We start from the raw sequence: 19304 nt of genomic DNA on the forward strand, positions 1-19304 counted from the left end.
TGAGCTACAATCCAAGCCTCTAAAAATTCTTTGACTAGTTAAAATTAATTACAAATTTTAGACACAAACTTACATTCTGAACAATATATTTAAATTTTGAACATTGATATTTGTTCAAACATGGAAAGATCTTCCATAGTTGTTCAGAAAACTCAGAATTGTGATATGTTATATTTCTACTTTAATTCAGAAAACTCTGTGTCTAACCCAAAATTAAATACAGTGTTCTAGATTTATTACTTGTCCTTTTCCAGTTATTTATTGTTCTTGGACAGTTCTCTATAATGGTTTCCATGTGTGGCCAAGTTTAAAGGGATAAACAAAAATATATATAGGACTCTCTCTTTGCTTGTTTTAGAAGAGAAAGGAGAAAAATTTTATATCAATACTCCATGTTTGTTCCTGAACATATGAATAAAACTGAGTGAATCAAACCCAAAGCAAACAAAACCAATTCAAAAAACTCATAATAGCAAATCCTGAGGAGGCTCAGGGTGTGGACTAGAGGGAGGCTGCACTGTCTACCTGCTCCTCAGCTCAGGACTCCAGGTGGGAAGCTGGGACTCCCCCTTGGACCTCTGCCCTGAGCTCCTGTGGGAGCAGCACGTCCACTGTGAGCACTCTCCAGTCCACACTGTCCTGTGCTGAGGGACAGGGAGCTGAGAGCTATGGCACCCAGCTTTGGCTCCAGATCACCAGGGCTGGCATGATGTGAGACACACAGAAGTCGATTCACAACTCCTAGCCCTAGATCAAAGGTGAAAGATCCCAATGACAGGCGAGGAATGGCACCACAGCACAAGCAGGGACAGCCACCCTTGCTGACAGTGTGAACAGCTCAGCAGGAGCAAGCCCTCTGTTTCTCATTAAGAATTCCCTAAAAACTGAACCTAAACAAACCAAAATAAGAAGAAAACAAAAACAAAAACAAAAAAAAACCTCCTCCCAAAACAACCAAATAAGTATCCCTTTGTTAAAATTTAGATGTGAATTCTTATATTTTATAATTGTTTTCCTTTCTGCGTGATTGTTTGTGTATGTGTATGTGTGTGTGCAAGTGTGTGTCCTTATGGCACTAATAGGTTTGAGAAAATATACTCAATGTACATTTTCTTTCACTTAATTTCTGTTTTCTTCATCTAATTGTTATTTTGTCTTGTTTTTACTTTGGTGGGGCAAAGTTTTATGTGGGTTTAAATTTTTGTGTTTATTATCTGTTTTAGATCCTCTTATTAATCCTCCACATTCTTTCCCCCTCACAGCCAAATGTTCTTGTTCCCCTGTCCCCTTTCTCTAATTTATAACTTTATTTTTATTTCTACTTCTTTATTGCATCACCAGCTACCCATATCCCAATTCCACTCTGTTAAGATTTCAAATATTTCAAACTTGACTTTTTACCTTATTTTCTCTTCATATAAGAAGCAGTTATTTCCCTATATGACACAACTCTTCAGTTTTTGTGATTTCTATTATATGAATTCACATTGTTGTGGTCATCAATACAGTGGACACCATAGTTGACACCTGTTTTCTAATGTCTTGACTTAGGTCACAGCTATTTATTGTTGGTGCTGTTGTTAAATATTGTCCCCACCTTATCTTTTCAAGTGACAATTAGTGTTATAGACATCACAGTAGGAATTGGGCGTCTATTCTAAGACTCTACTTTGGTTGCTCCCATTATTCTTATTTATTTTTCCTTCTTTCTCTAATAGGGGCTGGGAAGTGATTGGAATGTTATAAACATTCAGGGTATTGATCCTGCTGCTCAGGTGCACCCACAACTCAGTCAGGTAACCGAAGATGTCACTCCACACTCAGACTAGCCCCATTGGAGCTTCAAAACTACTTCAATATACAAAACAAGGGATTCAAAAACCTCAAAGTAATTAATAGACTCCAACTAGAACATCTAGAAGGGGAATCTCTTGTCCCAATACCTGACACCTATCTGTGTAGGTAAAATAGAGTGAAGACCCTAGAAAAAGGACATAACTAAATACTAGAAAAAAATGCACAAAAACAAAAAAAGATATAATCCCTTCCAATCAAGCACAAATCTCAAACTTCTGAAAATGTGAGGTAGCAAGCATACCAATTTCACTCCCAAATTTACAATTACCCAAATTGGAAACCAGATGTGGATGCAGTTAAAATTCTAGAGACAAACTATAAAAACTCATATTTAAAGGATTCAATGAGATAAATAAGGTTTAAGGACAGAATTAAAGGAGCAAATTCAGGGGTTGAAAAGATACTTCAACAACGAAATGAAGATAATTAGAAGAAACCAACTGGAAAACAAGATACAATAAATCAAATTATAAATTATTTTCCAACTATCACCAACAGATTATTTAGCATAAAAAGACCCACAGGAATTTAAAGTGGACTAAATGAACTTAAGTACTGTCTATGCAATACCCTGGGATTGAGGCTGAGGTGTGCACTGGGGACTGAGCTCTGAGCACCTCTGCAGTGAGTGCTGCACAGAGTAGAGGCCCAGGACCTGAGTTCTGGGACAGGGTGGAGAAGGAGGAACCAGGAAGATGGTTGAGAAGGGGCTGTGGGGAGGGGGAGTGGCAGGAGGGAGTGAGGCCTTGAAGCTGAGGGAGAAAGTATGTGAGGAGGGGTGTGGCTGAGGTGCTGAATGCCATTGGGGGTCTAGTAGGATGAGGATGGGTGTGAGCTCTGGACTGGGCCCTGTGCAGGTCTCAAGTGACCTTGAACAGGAGTTTTAGTGAGACCCTGGGGTAGCTCCTTGAATGGGGAAGCCTGACACAGAACTGAGTGCAAGTTCTGGGCATGGTGACCATGGACAGCTGTCTCCATGATCTTTATAGTGAGGCACAGAGAGAGGCCATGGTGGAGGGGGTGTCAGGTGAAGAGCTTTTCTCATTCATGGAGCTCTGAGCAGAGTCTCACTCCCCTGTGTGAGGATCCATCTTCCTGCTGGGTCTCGTTCTGGTTCTGATGCTGCTTGGTCTCTTCACACTGCTCCTTGAACTTTCAGTGTGCCTCACCCTGTGTTCTTGAGAGCAGAACATGATTCACTGGGTCAGAGGAGCTGCTGGAGACAGGCCTTTGACCCTGTGGGGATAAAGGGAGGTAATGCTGCCTGGTTCTGTGACTTTGGCCTCACTTCTCTGATGAGTTCCATGGAGTTGTTCAGGGTTCAGTTGGCTCAGCCTTTGCTGGTGGCTGCTCCTTACCTGGTGGCTGGAATGCTCTGTATACCCTACCAGCCTCTTCAAGTCCATCCAGGTTCCTCTATTCTCAGTATTGAAGGAGATTCCTGGTGCCCTGACCTACCTGCTGTCATGAGATGACCCTGTCAGTCTCCTCCCTGAGACTGACTCCTCCCGTTCTCCTGAGGTCCAAACCCCTGTCCTTAGCTAGTCCAGGAATGGTGTGTGTTTTGATCTTCACTCTCACAGTCAGCTCACAATGGTACCAGAGATGTGTATTGTTTAACTAGCATGTAGCTTAGATTTCAATCATTTTTGTATTTATGAGAGATTTTCTTAAAAATAAAATGAAATACTCAGAAAGATGAAGTGCAACTTGGCTTAATTTCATTTATTGTTTCTATTTTCCCATCTGTTTTGTGGTCCATTTCTCTGCTTTCTTGATTTTGTTTGCATTTATCACTTTCTTATTATTTTTCCTCATGGTAACTTGTTAATTACACATGGTTTTATAATCTTGCAGGGATTGTTATCTCATGTTTCCTGAGAAAATATTTCAAATGTGGATTCAGGTGTAGATCATGGTGGAGCATAGGGAAGAGTCCAGCTGATCTGGACATTTGCATGGAGCCTCCTTAAAAGAAGGGACAGGAGCTGAGCCCTTGGCTCTGGGCTGGGATTATCCATGGACATGAGCTGTGCTCAGGGAAGGGAGAGGAGGCTGGGTCAGAAAGCAGAGGAAATCTCTCCTATTCTCATGGGACTGTCCCAGCATGCTGACTGCTTGTGGTCTCTGTGGGTCTGTAGTATGCACCAGGGCCTTCACTGCAGAATCTGCTGACCTTGGCAGGAAATATCTGCCTTGTGGTCAACAGCATCTTCACCTTGACCATAAGGACTCTCCTTAGTGACCATCTCCATCAAAGCATGCCCAAGCATCTGAGTGGGGTAAAATCCCCTTTTGGAAGCTCACCTGTGCCCTGCTGGCCTCATAGGAACATGTGAGGTGAACTGAGGGGCACTTTGCCAGGGTGTTTAGGAACCACAGAGGCAGTGGAGACCCAGAGTCTGCATGAAGCCCACTTTCCCAGCACAGGCAAAACCTTCCACGCTCTAGGTGACTTATGAGGGCCTTTTCCTACTTAGACCTTCCCACGATGGAGGCAGGCAGTTGAGGGTTAGACAGGCAGGGTGACTGCAGTCTGCATCATTATGGAATTCCTTGTAGAGCCTGGAATAATGAGAAATGGAAGACTGATTGCAACTTAAAAAACATCTTCATTAATTATTGCAGGCTAAGTACTTTTTGATTTTGTGATTAGGCTATATCCCAATTTCACAAAGAATAGACTTTTCAAGCACTAAGGTGTTAGGTTGGAAAAAAGAGGTGCGCAATATGGTTCGTCGCTAGCTCCCAGAAATGCTCCACAGATACAGGTCTCCTACAAGGAACCATTTATTTGCGCAGACGAATTCACATCTGTACAGGAAAAGGGGAAAAGCAAAGATGGAGGATGGCGAATGGCTCGTCTCAGACATAGGAATTTCGTGGGCTGAGAGGAACCAATTGCGGAGGAGAATTCTTACAGACTAATGGGCCAATGACATAGTGGGACATAATGCTGGAGGCAGGAAGCAACGTAAGCCGGAAATTCCTGTAACTGGAGAGGCGGGCTAACGCAGATTGACAGGTAGTGGGGAGGATGGGAAATTCCTGTAACCCGAGAGGCAGGGAAACGCAGATTGACAGATCGTTGGGAGGTGGGAAATTCCTATCATCGGAGAGAAAGATGGCTTTATATCTTACATAAGGGACCTCTGAAAATTCCCCACACCATCCCCCTCCCTGTGCCAGATTCTCATCCAGGGCACAGGTCCTGCTCAATGGACAGTGTTCCTGCTCATCCTATTCATCAGAAGGTGCCTGGACCCCTCTGCTCCTGTCCTCCATGTGCCAGGCCAGGCTGCTGCAGCTGACAGGGCCATGAATGGGTTTGGCCTGAGCTGTGGCTGAGGCTGTTGTGGTCCACAGCCTTCGGCTGCACCCTGTTCCCTGAGTCCCCAGCATCTTCCTCTCATACACTCAGAGAGTCTGCTGAACTGCCACCAGACCAGCAGCACATGTGGCAGCTGGGCCACCCAGGGAGGACGTGTTTTTTCTGGGCTGCACCACTGTGGGTGGAGATTGTAAATCTTGCCAGTAGTAATAGACTCCAGCATCATCAGCCTCCACCTTGCTGATGTTCAGTGTGAAGTCTGTCCCTGTCCTACTTCCACTGAACCTGTCTGGGACCCCAGTGTACCTGTTGGAAACCTCATATATTAGTCTCTGTGGAGACTGGCCTGGCTTGTGTACAAACCAAAACAAGTAGTTCTTCCAATAACTGTGTAGGAGGCTCTGACTGGACCTGCAGGAGATGGAGGCTGGCTGTCCAGGGGTGACAGACTCTGAGAGAGGAGTCTGGCCCGTACAATATCCCCACTTGATCCTGAAATAATGACAGAGAAATTCAAGGTTATGTAGTCACATATGAGATATATTTGATTTCTCTTTTCTTCCTTTTCTTCAAATGATTTAATTTTTATTTGAGGTATACAACAGAAGAATCAATTTTTAATAGGACTTGAGTTTTTTTTTTTTTTTTTTAGCTATGTCAGACTCTCTTTAATTTTCCTAGAGCATCTTCCTCTTTCTTTGTGACAATCTTGATCAGAGTCAGGTTGCTTGATCCTTCTGTCTTCTATCTCATATTCATCAAATCACTAGTCTCAACCTGGAGGGCAGACCTGCTCATCTCTCAGGTGGACAATGCATATGTGGGATGAATGAGGGCCACAGGGCTCACCTCCCTCCCCTTCTCCTGCCTCATCCCCTCTGTCCTCACCAGGGATCCAGAGCATCAGCAGCCCCAGGAGCTTAGCAGGGAGCCTCATTTTGAGAAGGTAGCTGAGGAGTCCTGGTGAGTGAAGGCCAGGTTAGAGCTGAGCTTTTATGTCAGCCTTGCAGGCAGGTCCTCCCCAGGGGGCAGCATGCAAGTGCCCTTGTGGGTGCTGGGGTGGAAAGAGTTAGGGAGGGCGGGACATGCCTTGCGAGCCCAGGGACATATAATGTCTCTATATTTGGAGAAAATACAGTAGAAAAACTGCCCAGGCTGCCTGTGGTTGGACAGGATGTACCATCATGGAAGCCTGCCTCTGTTGAGGTCATGGTGCCCAGGACTTGCCACCCTACAATAGCACAGAGTCAAGATATGAATGTTGCCTGCAGGATAATCCTTCAGAGGGAATGGCCATGCTGCTGGCTCCCTCCCAGCTATAGAGTCAGGCTGAGAAGTCCCACCTCACAGGTATTGATTTTCTGAAATTCTTCTGCTCACAACATGGAGTTCTGGGAGTGGCAGAGATTCTGGCATCTGTTGTGACCTGAGACAAACAAGAATGTCAGGGGCAGTGTTAGACATCTTCTTTTCCTGGCCTAGTGAATGACACTGAAGCACATGGCTCCAAAGGAGCTGGTGAGAAAGAAACCTGCGTTTCATCTGGAGACCCAGTAGCTCTGCCCAAAGTCAAAGGGGAAGGGACATGTCCACCTGGGACAGTGAGTGTGAAATTCTGGGGAGCTGGGTCTATAAGTTCGTGGACATCCTGTCCTAGTCATCTCCTTGTGTGACACAGTCATCTGACCACTTCCATAGAGAAGAACCCCTTGAGGCCACTGGAGAGAGTGGACAAGGGAAGTTTCTATGTTATTTCTTCTTACACATGAGAGACAATTCCTTCCTCTTTCTGTTTTTCCTTGTCAGGTTCCCTGGGCTGCAGGTGCCACAAATACTGGTGTAACAGGAGATTCCCTAGTTAGAACAGGACTGAGTCTGTGCTCTTCACGTCTCAGGGTGATTCCATCTGTACTGATGTTCTCCTGGGCCTTGTTCCAAGGGGCTCTCTGTGCAAGGTGACTGTGTCCATTGCACAGGGACATTAGTTTCCTTCTCCCTTGTCTTCCTTCTGTGTATTTGTCTACTTCTATTTCACTGGTGTGTTGTAGACACATGTGGAGCTGGAAATCCCTGTGCTTATTTAGTATCTGTGTCCATGCACAAGGTGTGATGTGGTCACATCCATTCCACATTTTCACCCCTTCCTTGTTCTCTAATATCCCTCCATCTCTGTCTCCTTCTCCATTGTTCTTCCCTCTGTCCTTATGACATATGATTTCCCCTTTATGCCCTCCCTTTGCTCCAGCTTTTGCATAGGGGAGATCACACTGGATCCTTGACTTTCTGAGTCTGGCTTATTTCAGTTAGTATCATGCTCTCCAGTTCCGTCCATTCACCAGCAAGTGCTACCATTTCATTCTTCTTTCTGGCCATGAGTTCAGCTTGGATTGTGTGGTTGGACTGGTCAAGAGAATCTGTGGCAGAAGAAGGCAGAACCTGAGCACACAGCACAGTCCCTCCCAGGGGGAGCTGCGCGCCTGCAACTTCCATGAGGGGGGAGCTGATCCCAGGCCAGTCTCATCAGGAAGACAGGGGTCTGGTGTTTAGAACTCACCTGTGCTCTTGGCATCCTAGCTCATGCTGCAGAACAGGCTGAGGACAGGGAGGTATTTGCCTTGGAGGTCAATTTTAGGAGGAGCCCAATGTGTATTTGTATGAAATATATGTTAATGCAATATTGAAAAAATTAAAAAGAATGCAAAATGATTTCAATATTATAAAGTGAGAATTATGAGAAACACAGGATCTATATTGTGCAGAAGGACATATCAATAAGGGATGGTTTGGACCATGTCATTGTGGTTTTAAAAGATACTTCTTCCATCTGTGCATTTTCTTTTTACTATCACCAGCCAGACATGGAAGGTGAGGGAAGAGTGGTCCTCTGGTAGTTAAAGACCATCTCAGCAGCAGACAGCAAGCTGCTGCAGTGCACAGAGCAACCAGTGTGTGGTGCTGTCTGCCCTGGGCTGTCAGGAGTGTGTCTCCCTTGAGGGCACAGCACTAGGAATCCCATAGGATGGACCAGGCCATGTCACATATTCTGTGTGAGCCCGTTTCCTACATGAAGACAAAGACAAAGTACTGGTGAGGGGTGGGGTTCGGCATAGCTCAACACCCTGAGATGTTGAAGCAGCTCTGCAGCTTGGCTCAGCATCACAGGAGGGCCTCAGGAGAAGGAAGGCAACCTTCCTGGAAGGAGGAGGGACATTTTGGAGAACATGCAGTGTGGAGACCTTCCCAGCAGGTGGCAGCCGTGAGCACTGGCCTTTGGCAGTTCCCTTCAGATCCTGCAACTGTTTGGGAGCTCTGTGACCTGTATGGAAAGGTGTCTGGACCATGGTCCTGAGCTGGAGAGCCCAGGGGACATCAGGCATTGCTCCTGGTGGAGTCTGGATGCTGCTGCATATTCTGGTCTTGCTCCTCACGCTGCCACGAGTGGGAGGTTTCTTTATTGCTCTTGGGAATTTGGGGGGTTAAAGCTGTAGCACATAAGTTGGAGAGACTAGGCTCTGAGAAGCTTTGCAACCTCATGCAGCATCTTTCTGGAGTGATCTGTTACTCAAATGTCTCATGGAGGAAGTGTTATGTTTAAGTTTACACACACATTCAGAATAAAGGGCACAAATTTCCTTATTTGTTATGAGAAAAAGTAAAAGTTTACAAGCTTAGTTTCAAACTTGTCCAGGAGATAAGAGTGGTGAAAGGGAGGAATTTACTCACTTAGCACTGATATTAGAGGAGAAAAGAAGCCTCATCTTAATGAATCTTGTTAAATAAATTGAAAGTATTTTTAAAAGTTTATCCTGGATGTATTTTATTCTGCTGTCTTTCTGGCTACTTGACTGGAGAAGGAGGATGGGGCAGGAGATTAGCAGCTGCCTCTTGGTTTTGGCCTCAGTTCTCCTGAACTCAGTGAGTGACCTGGTTAGACATTTCCGCTCTGGCCTCTTCCCTTGTTCCCTGGTGTGACAACTCATTTCTGAGCTCCTCTCTGAGTTGGAGTGTCTGTGTCATCGAGATGGACAGGTGGGTGAGCTGTCCTCTTAGAGCTGTAGAACATCAGTGTGGAGAGCAGAGGGCACAGGATCCTGTGGACCCTCAAATTGTTCACCTTCAGGTTTCTTTCACTTAATTCTGTGCTAAGATGTCTCACTTCTTGACCGCAAGTGGGCGACATGAACCTGCGATATCCTCACCAACGCCTCAGGCTTTGAACAGCTGATGTGTTTCAAGCATGAATGTAGTTTCACCTGTTTACCTGGTAAGACAGCAGCATTATAGGAAGTGAAGGGGACACCTTGGTCTCTCCCTGCAGAAACTCAGGTTTTCTTTTGTGCCTTCATAGCACTCAGAGAGTGAGGAGGTCACCTCTGCCCACAAGTCAGAGATCCACCAGAGAATCTTGCTCAGGCTGTGTCCTCCAGGGCCAGGCAGGGGCTGCTGCACACAGGCAGGCAGGAGCCCAGGCTGGGGAGGCTCTGTGCTCTTGTGTGTGCACCATGTGGAGCCCATGGCCTTGAGCTGCTGCTGCTGGAAAGGAGGCCCAGAAAGTAGGTGATGTACTCAAGACTGTTTTAACCTGTTACAGAAAACTGGATTCTCCACAAACCACACTTTACCAGGGCAAACTCTGAAAGAGAAAACAAAAGAACAATTCTTTATTTTTCCAGAAATAACTCATATGCATAAGCACTCTTACACTTCATGGACATTGCAGGAACTGTTAAATCCTCACTTTTTAAAATATTAGGTAAGGTACCTGACTGTGTGTTCACCCAGGGAACCTGCATTGCTTCACACAGCCCATAGGCAATACAACTTTGCCATCACTGTTTTTTTTTTCTTACTTCTTGCTTTTTCTCTGCATGCACTGTGCATTTTTGTGTAAAATTTTGCCACAACCATCATCTAAGCTATTAGCCTTTGTTTCCCCCAACACCTTTCCATGAGTGGCAAATTAGTACCTCTTCAGGTGGTCCTGGTCAGGATTGTCTTGAGGGTGTGGTGGGATGGTGGTCAGTGGTGGAGAAGGTGCCTCATGGGCACAAACTCGGGTTCCCTCCCAGAGATTTAGGGATGAAATTTGCATGTTATGAAACAGCATCATCCTTTAATTACACTTTTTCTGCTTCTTTTGCTAACACAGTTTCAAGCTCTCCAGGTCTCTGTTCATCTCCATCTGCACAAGGTACTAACCCAATGTTTGAGCAGTCAGCACTGATTCACGTGCTCCCACTGATGGGTGCCTTCCCATGTCCACCTTTTAAACCCTCCATGTCTCCATTATGGTGGCCTCTCTGTGAGCAGGTCTTCAGTGTTTTCTCCATAGAGCAGGAACATCCAGCTGCCTTATTTTAACCACATTTCCCTCTGCCTTAATATCTTCCTTTACCTGGGATTCCAAATATTTTAAAAAGGACTTACCCCCAGATTCCTTTTCAAATTTAAAAAAATTGGGAATACTTTTTGCTCCACATTAATAAATATTCTTATATAAAATTAAACCTGAAGAAAAACAGGACCTTGGACTTTCATTGCATTCACCACATGCCCTATTATCTACAAATCATGTTCAACAATAGGGATGACCTTCCCTCTTCTAGGAGACTGAGATACTTTTCCAACTCTGATTCTTCCCAAGAAGGAGGCAGGCAGTCGAGAGGTGACAGGCAGGTGGGGGTGGAACTTGTATCATCACTGTCTCTGAGCTGAATCCTGCAAGAGTAAGAGAAATGCAAGTTAGAGTACCAACTGAAAATCCATTTTCATAACATTCCTTTTATTAATTACTGCAAACATTGTTGGTGTCTGTAAACAGGTTTCAATCCCAATTTCACAAAGAAAAGCTTTATCAAGCATGGAGGAACCATAAGAATTCCCTATACCATTGCCCCCTGTGCCAGAGTCTTGACCAGGGCACAGGTCCTGCTCAATGGGTAGTGTTCATGCTCATCCTGTCTGTTCATCAGAGGTGCCTGGACCCCTCTGCTCCTGTCCTCCATGTGCCAGGCCAGGCTGCTGCAGCTGACAGGTCCATGAATGGGTTTGTCCTGAGCTGTGGCTGAGGCAGTTGTGGTCCACAGCCCTCAGCTGCACCCTGTTCCCTGAGTCCCCAGAATCTTCCTCTCACACACTCAGAGCATCTGCTGAGCTGCTGCCAGACCAGCAGCACCTGTGGCAACTGGGCCACCCAGGCAGGAGGTTTTATGTTCAGGGTTACACCACTGTGGGAGGAAGTTGTGTGCCTTGTGCACAGTAATAGACTCCAGCATCCTCAGCCTCCACCCTGCTGATTTTCAGTGTGAAGTCTGTCCCTGACCCATTGCCACTGAACCTGTCTGGGACTCCTGTGTCCCGATTGGAAACTCGATATATTAGTCTCCGTGGAGACTGGCCTGGCTTGTGTACAAACCAATCCAAATAAGTATTTCCATCACTGTGTAGGAGGCTCTGACTGGACTTGCAGGAGATGGAGGCTGGCTGTCCTGGGGTGATGGGCTCTGAGAGAGGAGTCCGGGTCAGCACAATATCCCCACTGGATCCTGAAATAATCACAGAGCAATGCAAAATTATGTATAAACTTTAAGTATAATACTTGTAATTTTCCTTCTTTACTTATTTTAGGCTAAATGATTTTCATAATTTTGATTTATACAGTAAAAATATTCATACTTTTAAAGTAATCAAATTCTTTTAAGGTATAAGATCCTCTGTAGAATTCACCTACCACATTCCCCTCTTGTTAAGTGACTTTATCCATCAGAGCCTAGTCGCTTGCCTCTTATGAAATCTTTTCTCTCACATTAATCAATCTCACCTGCCCCATCCTGGACAACATGGCCTGTTTATGTAATCTCATGTGGACAGAGCACACATGGAGAGATCGGGGGTTACAGGGCTCACCTCCCTCCCCCTTCTCCTTCCTCATCCCCTCTGTCCTCACCAGGGATCCAGAGCATCAGCAGCCCCAGGAGCTGAGCAGGGAGCCTCATTTTGAGAAGGTGAGCTGAGGAGTCCTGGTGAGTGAAGGCCAGGTTAGAGCTGAGCTTTTATGTCAGCCTTGCAGGCAGGTCCTCCCCAGGGGGCAGCTTGCAAATTCCCTGGTAGGTGCTGGGTGGAGAGAGTGAGGGAGGGTGGGGGGCTGCCTTGTAAGGCTAGGGACATCAAATGTGTTGTATATTTTAAACAAATACAGTAGAACAGCCCCAGCTGCCTGTAGTGTGGACTTCATGGAAGCCTGTGTATGTGGGGGGCCATGGTGTCCAGGGCCTGCCACCCTGAGACAGCACAGACTCAAATATATGGAGTTTGCCTGCAGGTCAGCCTCAGGGAAGAGTGTGGCCACCCTGCTGGCACCCTCCCAGCTAAGGAGTCAAGGAGACCTGTCCCAAATTACAACTATGGATATTCTGAGTTTTCTCTTAGCCACAGCATGAGGTTGGGGAAGATGCAGAGCTTCTGGTGTTTGCTGTTACCTGGAGAAATACAAGAATGTCAGGGACAGTGTTAGACATCACCTTTCCTGACCTCATGAATGAATAAAGATCACAGGGGTCAAAAGAAGCTGGTGGGTAAGAAACCTGTATGTCAGCTGCAGATCCAGCAGTCCTACCCAAGGCCAGAGGAGAAGGGACATGTCCAGCTGAGGCAGCGAGTGTGAAATTACAGGGGCTGGGTCTATAAACTGGTGGACATCCAGTCCTGGTCATCTCCATGTGTGTGACACATAAGTCATCTAAATATTTCCCAATAGAAGAACCCCTTGAGGCTACTGGACAGAGTGGACAAGGGAGGATTCTGTTAGCTCTTTCTCTTTGATGAGAGAGAATGTATTTCTCCCTTTGCTGCTTTTTGTCCAAGACCCTCGGCAGCAGGTGCCACAGTCCTGGTTTCCTTGGTAAAAGAGGATAATTCCAGGCTCCCCTTCTCTCAGGGTGATTCCAGCTGCCCTGTCATTCTCCTGCCCTTGCTCCAAGTGGTTCACTGGGGACAGGGTTCTAGATCAACTGCACAGGGATGTTGGTTTCACACTTCCTCCTCCCTAGCTGGTAGAATGTGAGCCAGTGCTGTTCTGTCAACAAAATGTGCTGCTTTTACCAAGCCCAGGTCATCTGACACACCCTCTGCAGAGTGTGGAACGTAGATTGTGGGCCCTGACCAGCTCAGGCCCCTGCCATGGTCTACCTTGGTCTGAATACACCTCTGTGGCTGCCCTGTCCTGAGTGTGCAGCTCCCTCCAAGCCCTGTGAGGAGCAGCTGTGTTTGCAGGTGGCTTTCTGGATTCTGGAGGCAGGGTTCTCCATCTGCCTCTTCTTAGTGAGCAGAAGTAAATAAAATGAAAGAAAATGGGTTGGAGCTGATTTTAGGAGGAAGAAAGCAGAAGTTTAGAGTTTGACAAGGTCGAGAGGGCAGGACCGATTGGTAGAAAGTAGGTGGATGGAATTGCTGATCTTTCACCTTCTTTCTCTTGAAAATTAGGAATTTCCTCCAGCCTGGGACTGTGTGGTCTCATGTTGGAGTACCGAGCAGTCCCAGCGAGTGTGAAATGAGACAGTGATTTCACTATATTTACCTAATGGGTAAAAAAATTGGGAGATCACATTGTCTAAATGAAAAATTAAATCTTATTTGGTTCTAAATATTATTTCTGCTTTTTAAATTTTAATTCATTGTACACAAATGGGGTACACCTTGTTTCTCTGGATTACATGAAGTAGAGTTATACCATTTGTTTAATCATTCATGTATCTAGTATAATGATTTTCATCTCATTCTATTATTTTTCCTTCCCCCACACCCTCCAAACCCCATATTTTCCTCTATACAATCCATCCTTCTTCAATTCTTACCTCTCTCCCATCCACCATTATGCATAATCATCAGAGAAAACATTTGGCCTTTTTTAGAGGGGGATTTGCTTATTTCACCACCTCCATTTACCTGCAAATGATATTCTCCAACTCCATCCATATACCTTCAAATGCCATAATTTTCTTCTTCTTCATTGCTGAATAATATTTCATTTTGTCTATATACCACAGTTTCTTTTTTTTTTTCATTTTTAGAGAAAGCAAATATTTATTGAGTGTATAATATATGCACTTAATATGACAAAATAGATATGTTTGTGTTTGCACATACTTTTGATAGAAGTTCATCAAACATGTTATTTTTATCAACTTATTTATTTATTTTTTTGTAAACAAATGGGATACATGTTGTTTCTGTTTGTACATGGAGTAACAGCATACCATTTGCGTATTCATACATTTACATAGAGTAATGATGTTTGATTCATTCCGTTATTTTTTCCCCTCCCCAACACCCCTCCCACCCCTCTTTTCCCTCTATACAGTCCCTCCTTCCTCCATTCTTGCCCTCTTCCCACCCTCCATGACGTGTCATCATCCGCTTATCAGTGAGATCATTCCTCTTTTGGATTTTTGAGATTCCTTATCTCACTTAACATGATATTCTCCAATTTCATCCATTTGCCTGCAAATGCCATAATTTTATTATTCTTTATAGCTGAGTAATGTTCCATTGTATATATATACCACAGTTTCTTTATGCATTCATCAATTGAAGGGCATCTAGGTTGGTTCAACAGTCTGGCTATTGTGAATTGAGCAGCTATGAACATTGATGTGGCTGCATCTGTAGTATGCTGATTTTAAGTCCTTTGGGTATAGACCAAGGAGCAGGATAGCAGGGTCAAAGGGTGGTTCCATTCTAAGTTTTCTAAGTAATCTTCATACTGCTTTCCAGAGTGGCTGCACCAACTTGCAGTTCCAAAAGCAATGTATGAGTGTACATTTTTCCCCAGATCCTTCCCAACACCCATTTTTGCTTGTATTCTTGATAATAGACATTCTAAATGGGGTGAGATAAAAACTTAGGCCAGTTTTGATTTGCATTTGGACAATGAGAAGAAACTTCTACAAGCAATCAACAGATATATGGACAAATTTCAAAACCTCTATAATTTTTTCTTCTTTATTGGTAAAATTTCACAGTAAATTAAATAATTTGCTTTGGATGTGGAATACCCCAGGGTTCAATAATGTTTAGTTCATTAACATGTTTTAATTTTTAGTTTCATGTCCTGGCCCATCATGTCGTTTTATAATTTCTTTTTCAATATGCTTTCACAGATCCAAATCCGACACCTGGCAGGACTCTCCACTGTCTTCTTTCTGTTGTTTTCATTCCCACTGAAGTTATCTTCTGAGTTTGGAGGCAGGAAGCTCCGACTCTGTGGTCTCTGGGGCCTGCCAGAACCTCGTGGGAGGACTGGAGCGGCTGGGGTGGTCTTGCCTCCTCAGAGGGTCCCTGTGGCTGCTCAGCAGTGAGGCTGGACTGAGGGAGGTTGGGGCCCTTCCCCTGTCCATCATGCTCTTTGGAAGAGCACCCTTGGCAGAGTGGGGGCAGCCCCACTGCCCAGAGAAGTCCTGCTGCTCCCTCTCCATCTCCCAGTTACTCAGAGCCTGCTGCCCTCCTGGCAGTCCTGGGAGGGTGGTGTGCAGTGTCCTGTTCTCACTGAGTCTAGCTGGGAGCCCTGACCCCTGGCCTGAGGGGTGTCCTGCAGGACTCCCCAGGAGTGGGTGGTGGGCTGCCTTCTGGCTGTGGCTGCAGAGCCAGGTCCTGAAGCTCTAGTGTGGGCAGTGCTGCTCAGAGCCTTAAGGACAAGGTGACTGCAGCCCAGGCCTGTCCTGGTCACTGGTAATGGTGCCTGTGGGGACATGGTGATGACCCAGTCTCCAGGCTCCATGGCTGTGTCTGCAGGAGACATGGTCACCATCACCTGCAAGTCCAGCCAGAGTCTCTTATCTGAGCAGAAGGACTACTTGGCTGGCACCAGTAGAATCCAGGAGAGGCTCCCAGGCTGTACCTATCCTGGGCATCCACGCTGGCACCTGGGATCCAACAGATGTTCAGGTACAGTGGGTCAGGGACAGATTTTGGTCTCCCTCTCTGCAGACTCCATACTGAGGATGCAGCAGAGTGTCCGATCAGCAGCTCCACAGTGCTCCTCCCACAGAGCTTCAGCCTCAGACACAACTTCCTTCCAGGACACAGGTCACGGATTCTGTGCTGCCCTCCCTGCTTTCTCCTCACATTGCCCTGAGGTTTCCTGCCTCCTATGTCCTCATGGGTTACAAATTCTGATTTATTCCTTGGATAGTTTGCAGGGCCCAAGAGAAAAAAAGACACGGGGAGTTCTCTAAAAAAGACACGGGGAGTTCTCTAGGTATTTGTTTATTTGTTTATCTTTTGTGTGTCACCAATCACAATGCTGGGAGGTCTCCTGGAGATAGTCAAGAGCTCTCAGGTCCCAGGAATCTGCATGTTTCCGTGGACAGATCACATGACTGAGCTGAGCTTTACTCTTAACACTCACAGAAGAACCTAGTGATTTCACACATGGAGGATGAATTGTCCCCTGTACCTTCTCCATTCTAGAGCACATCCATTTTTATTTCAGGTCCTCCTGGTCTCTTTCATGACATGTAATCATCTGTCCAGAACCTTCTAGTGTTAGAAAATTCACCAGCAATTCAAACCCACTCAAAGAGAAGACCTTCCCTCTCCCCTCCTCAACCTCTCTCTCTCTCTCTCTCTCTCTCTCTCAATCTCTCCCTGTGTTTTCTTCCTTCCTCAGGTGCAGCTCTCAGATGAGCCTTTCTGGTGAAGTGCTCAGTAGTGGTTTCATGTTCTGCCTCCTCTCCTCTATTTTATGTCAGCTGTTCTCATAGTTTTCTTTTTATTTCTAAAGTTCATTACAAATGTGCATGAAGTATATCCCTGGGCAAATGCTGATTTGCCACTCCAGGTCTGTCCTTTGATTCTCAGCGAGACTCTTGCCCAGAGCACAGGTCCTGCTCAATGGGTAGTGTTCCTGCTCATCCTGTCTGTTCATCAGAAGGTGCCTAGACCCCTCTGCTCCTGTCCTCCATGTGCCCAGCCAGGCTGCTGCAGCTGACAGGGCCATGAATGGGTTTGGCCTGAGCTGTGGCCGACGCAGTTGTGGTCCACAGCCCTCAGCTGCATCCCGTTCCCTGAGTCCCAACATCTTTCTCTCTCACACTCAGAGCATCTGCTGAGCTGCTACCAGACCAGCTGCCACCCAAGCAGGAGGTTTTTGTTCGGGTCTGTATCACAGTGTTAGGATATTGTAAACCTTGCCAGCAGTAATAGACTCCAGCATCCTCAGCCTCCACCCTGCTGATTTTCAGTGTGAAGTCTGTCCCTGACCCACTGCCACTGAACCTGTCTGGGACCCCAGTGTACTGGTTGGCAACCTCATATATTAGTCTCCGTGGAGACTGGCCTGGCTTGTGTACAACCCAGTGCAAATAGGTGTTTCCATTACTGTGTAGGAGGCTCTGACTGGACCTGCAGGAGAGGGAGGCTGACTGTCCAGGGGTGATGGGTTCAGAGAAAGGTGTTTGGGTCAACATGATATCCCCACTGGATCCTGAAATAATCACAGAGTAATGTAAAGTTATGTATAAATTTTAAGACAAATATTTGTATTTTTCTTTTTTAGTTATTTTCTGCTAAATTATTTTCATGATTTTGATTCATACAGTAAAAGTATTCATATTTTAAAGGCAATCAAATTTTGTAAACTACAAGAGCCTCTGTATAATTCACCTACCACATACTCCTCTGATTATGTGACTGTGTCCATCACTGCTCAGTCACCTGCTCTTTCTGGAATCTTCTCCGAATCAATGTCACTTACCTCATCATGGAGGGCAAACCTGCTTACCTCTCATGTGGTCAGAGCAACTGGGCAGAATGGGGGCCCAGGGCTCACCTCCCTCTCCCTTCTCTTTCTTCATCCCCTCTGTCCTCACCAGGGATCCAGAGCATCAGCAGCCCCAGGAGCTGAGCAGGGAGCCTCATTTTGAGAAGGTGAGCTGAGGAGTCCTGGTGAGTGAAGGCCAGGTTAGAGCTGAGCTTTTATGTCAGCCTTGCAGGCAGGTCCTCCCCAGGGAGCAGCATGCAAATGCCCTGGTTGGTGCTGGGGTAGAGAGAATGAGGGAGGGTGGGGCCTGCCTTGTGAGCCCAGGAACATCAAATGTATTGATATTTGAAACAAATTCAGTAGAGGAATAGCCCAAGCTGCCTGTAGTGTAGACAGGAGGCCCATCATGGAAGCCTGGCTCTATGGGGGTCATGGTGTCCAAGACCTCCCACCCTAAGACAGAACAGATTCAAGAATGTGGAGGTTGCCTGCAGGTCAGTCCCTGAGAACAGAGTGGCCATCCTGCTGGCTCCCTCCCGGCTAAGCAGACAAGGTAAGAAGTCCCAGCTCACAATTATGGATCTTCTGAATTTTCTTCCACTCACAGCATGAGGTTGAGGTCCATGCAGATCTTCTGGTGTCTGCTCTCACCTGGAGAAAGACACGAATGTCAGGGACAGTGTTAGACTTTGTCTTTTCCTGGCCTAGTGATTGAAACAGGAGCAGAAGGGTCAAAAGAAGCTGGTGAGAAAGAAACCCTTGTTTCAGCGGAGATTCAGTAGATCTTCCCAAGGCCAGAGGAGAAAGGACATGTACAGCTGGGCAGTGAGTATGAAATGCCAGGAGCTGGGTCTATGAACTGGTGGACATCCCATCCTGGTCATCTTCATGTGTGTGACACATCAGTCATCTAAACATTTCCCAACAGATGAACTCCTTGAGGTCACCAGACAGAGTGGACAAGGAAGGATTCTGTTAGTTTTTTCTCTTTGATGAGAGAGATTACATTTCTCCCTTTGCAGCTTTTTGTCTGAGACCCTGGGCAGCAGGTGTTCCAGTCCTGATTTAACAGGAGATTTCCTTGGTAAAAGAGGATGATTCCTGGCTCCCCTTCTCTCAGGGTGATTCCAGCTGCCCTGTCATTCTCCTGGCCTTGCTCCAAGTGGTTCACTGGGGACAGGGTTCTAGATCAACTGCACAGGGATGTTGATTTCACACTTCCTCCTCCCTAGCTGGTAGAGTGTGAGCCTGTGCTGTTCTGTCAACAAAATGTGCTGCTTTTACCAAGCCCAGGTCATCTGACACACCCTCTGCAGAGTGTGGAACATAGATTGTGGGCCCTACCAGCTCAGGCCTCTG

At 46.0% G+C, this 19304-nt stretch overlaps 1 gene segment (V, D, J or C); it reads right to left on the reverse strand.

Moving 5' to 3' along the window:
- The window catches only part of LOC306643750 (immunoglobulin kappa variable 2-29-like), a 458283-nt gene that overhangs the window by 394312 nt on the left and 44667 nt on the right, over positions 1-19304 (reverse strand). Inside the window, exon 3 of the V gene segment in view lies at positions 17360-17587.

This window comes from Sciurus vulgaris (assembly GCF_902686455.1).
Source record: "Sciurus vulgaris genome assembly, chromosome: 14".
In the NCBI taxonomy this organism is placed as follows: domain Eukaryota; kingdom Metazoa; phylum Chordata; class Mammalia; order Rodentia; family Sciuridae; genus Sciurus; species Sciurus vulgaris.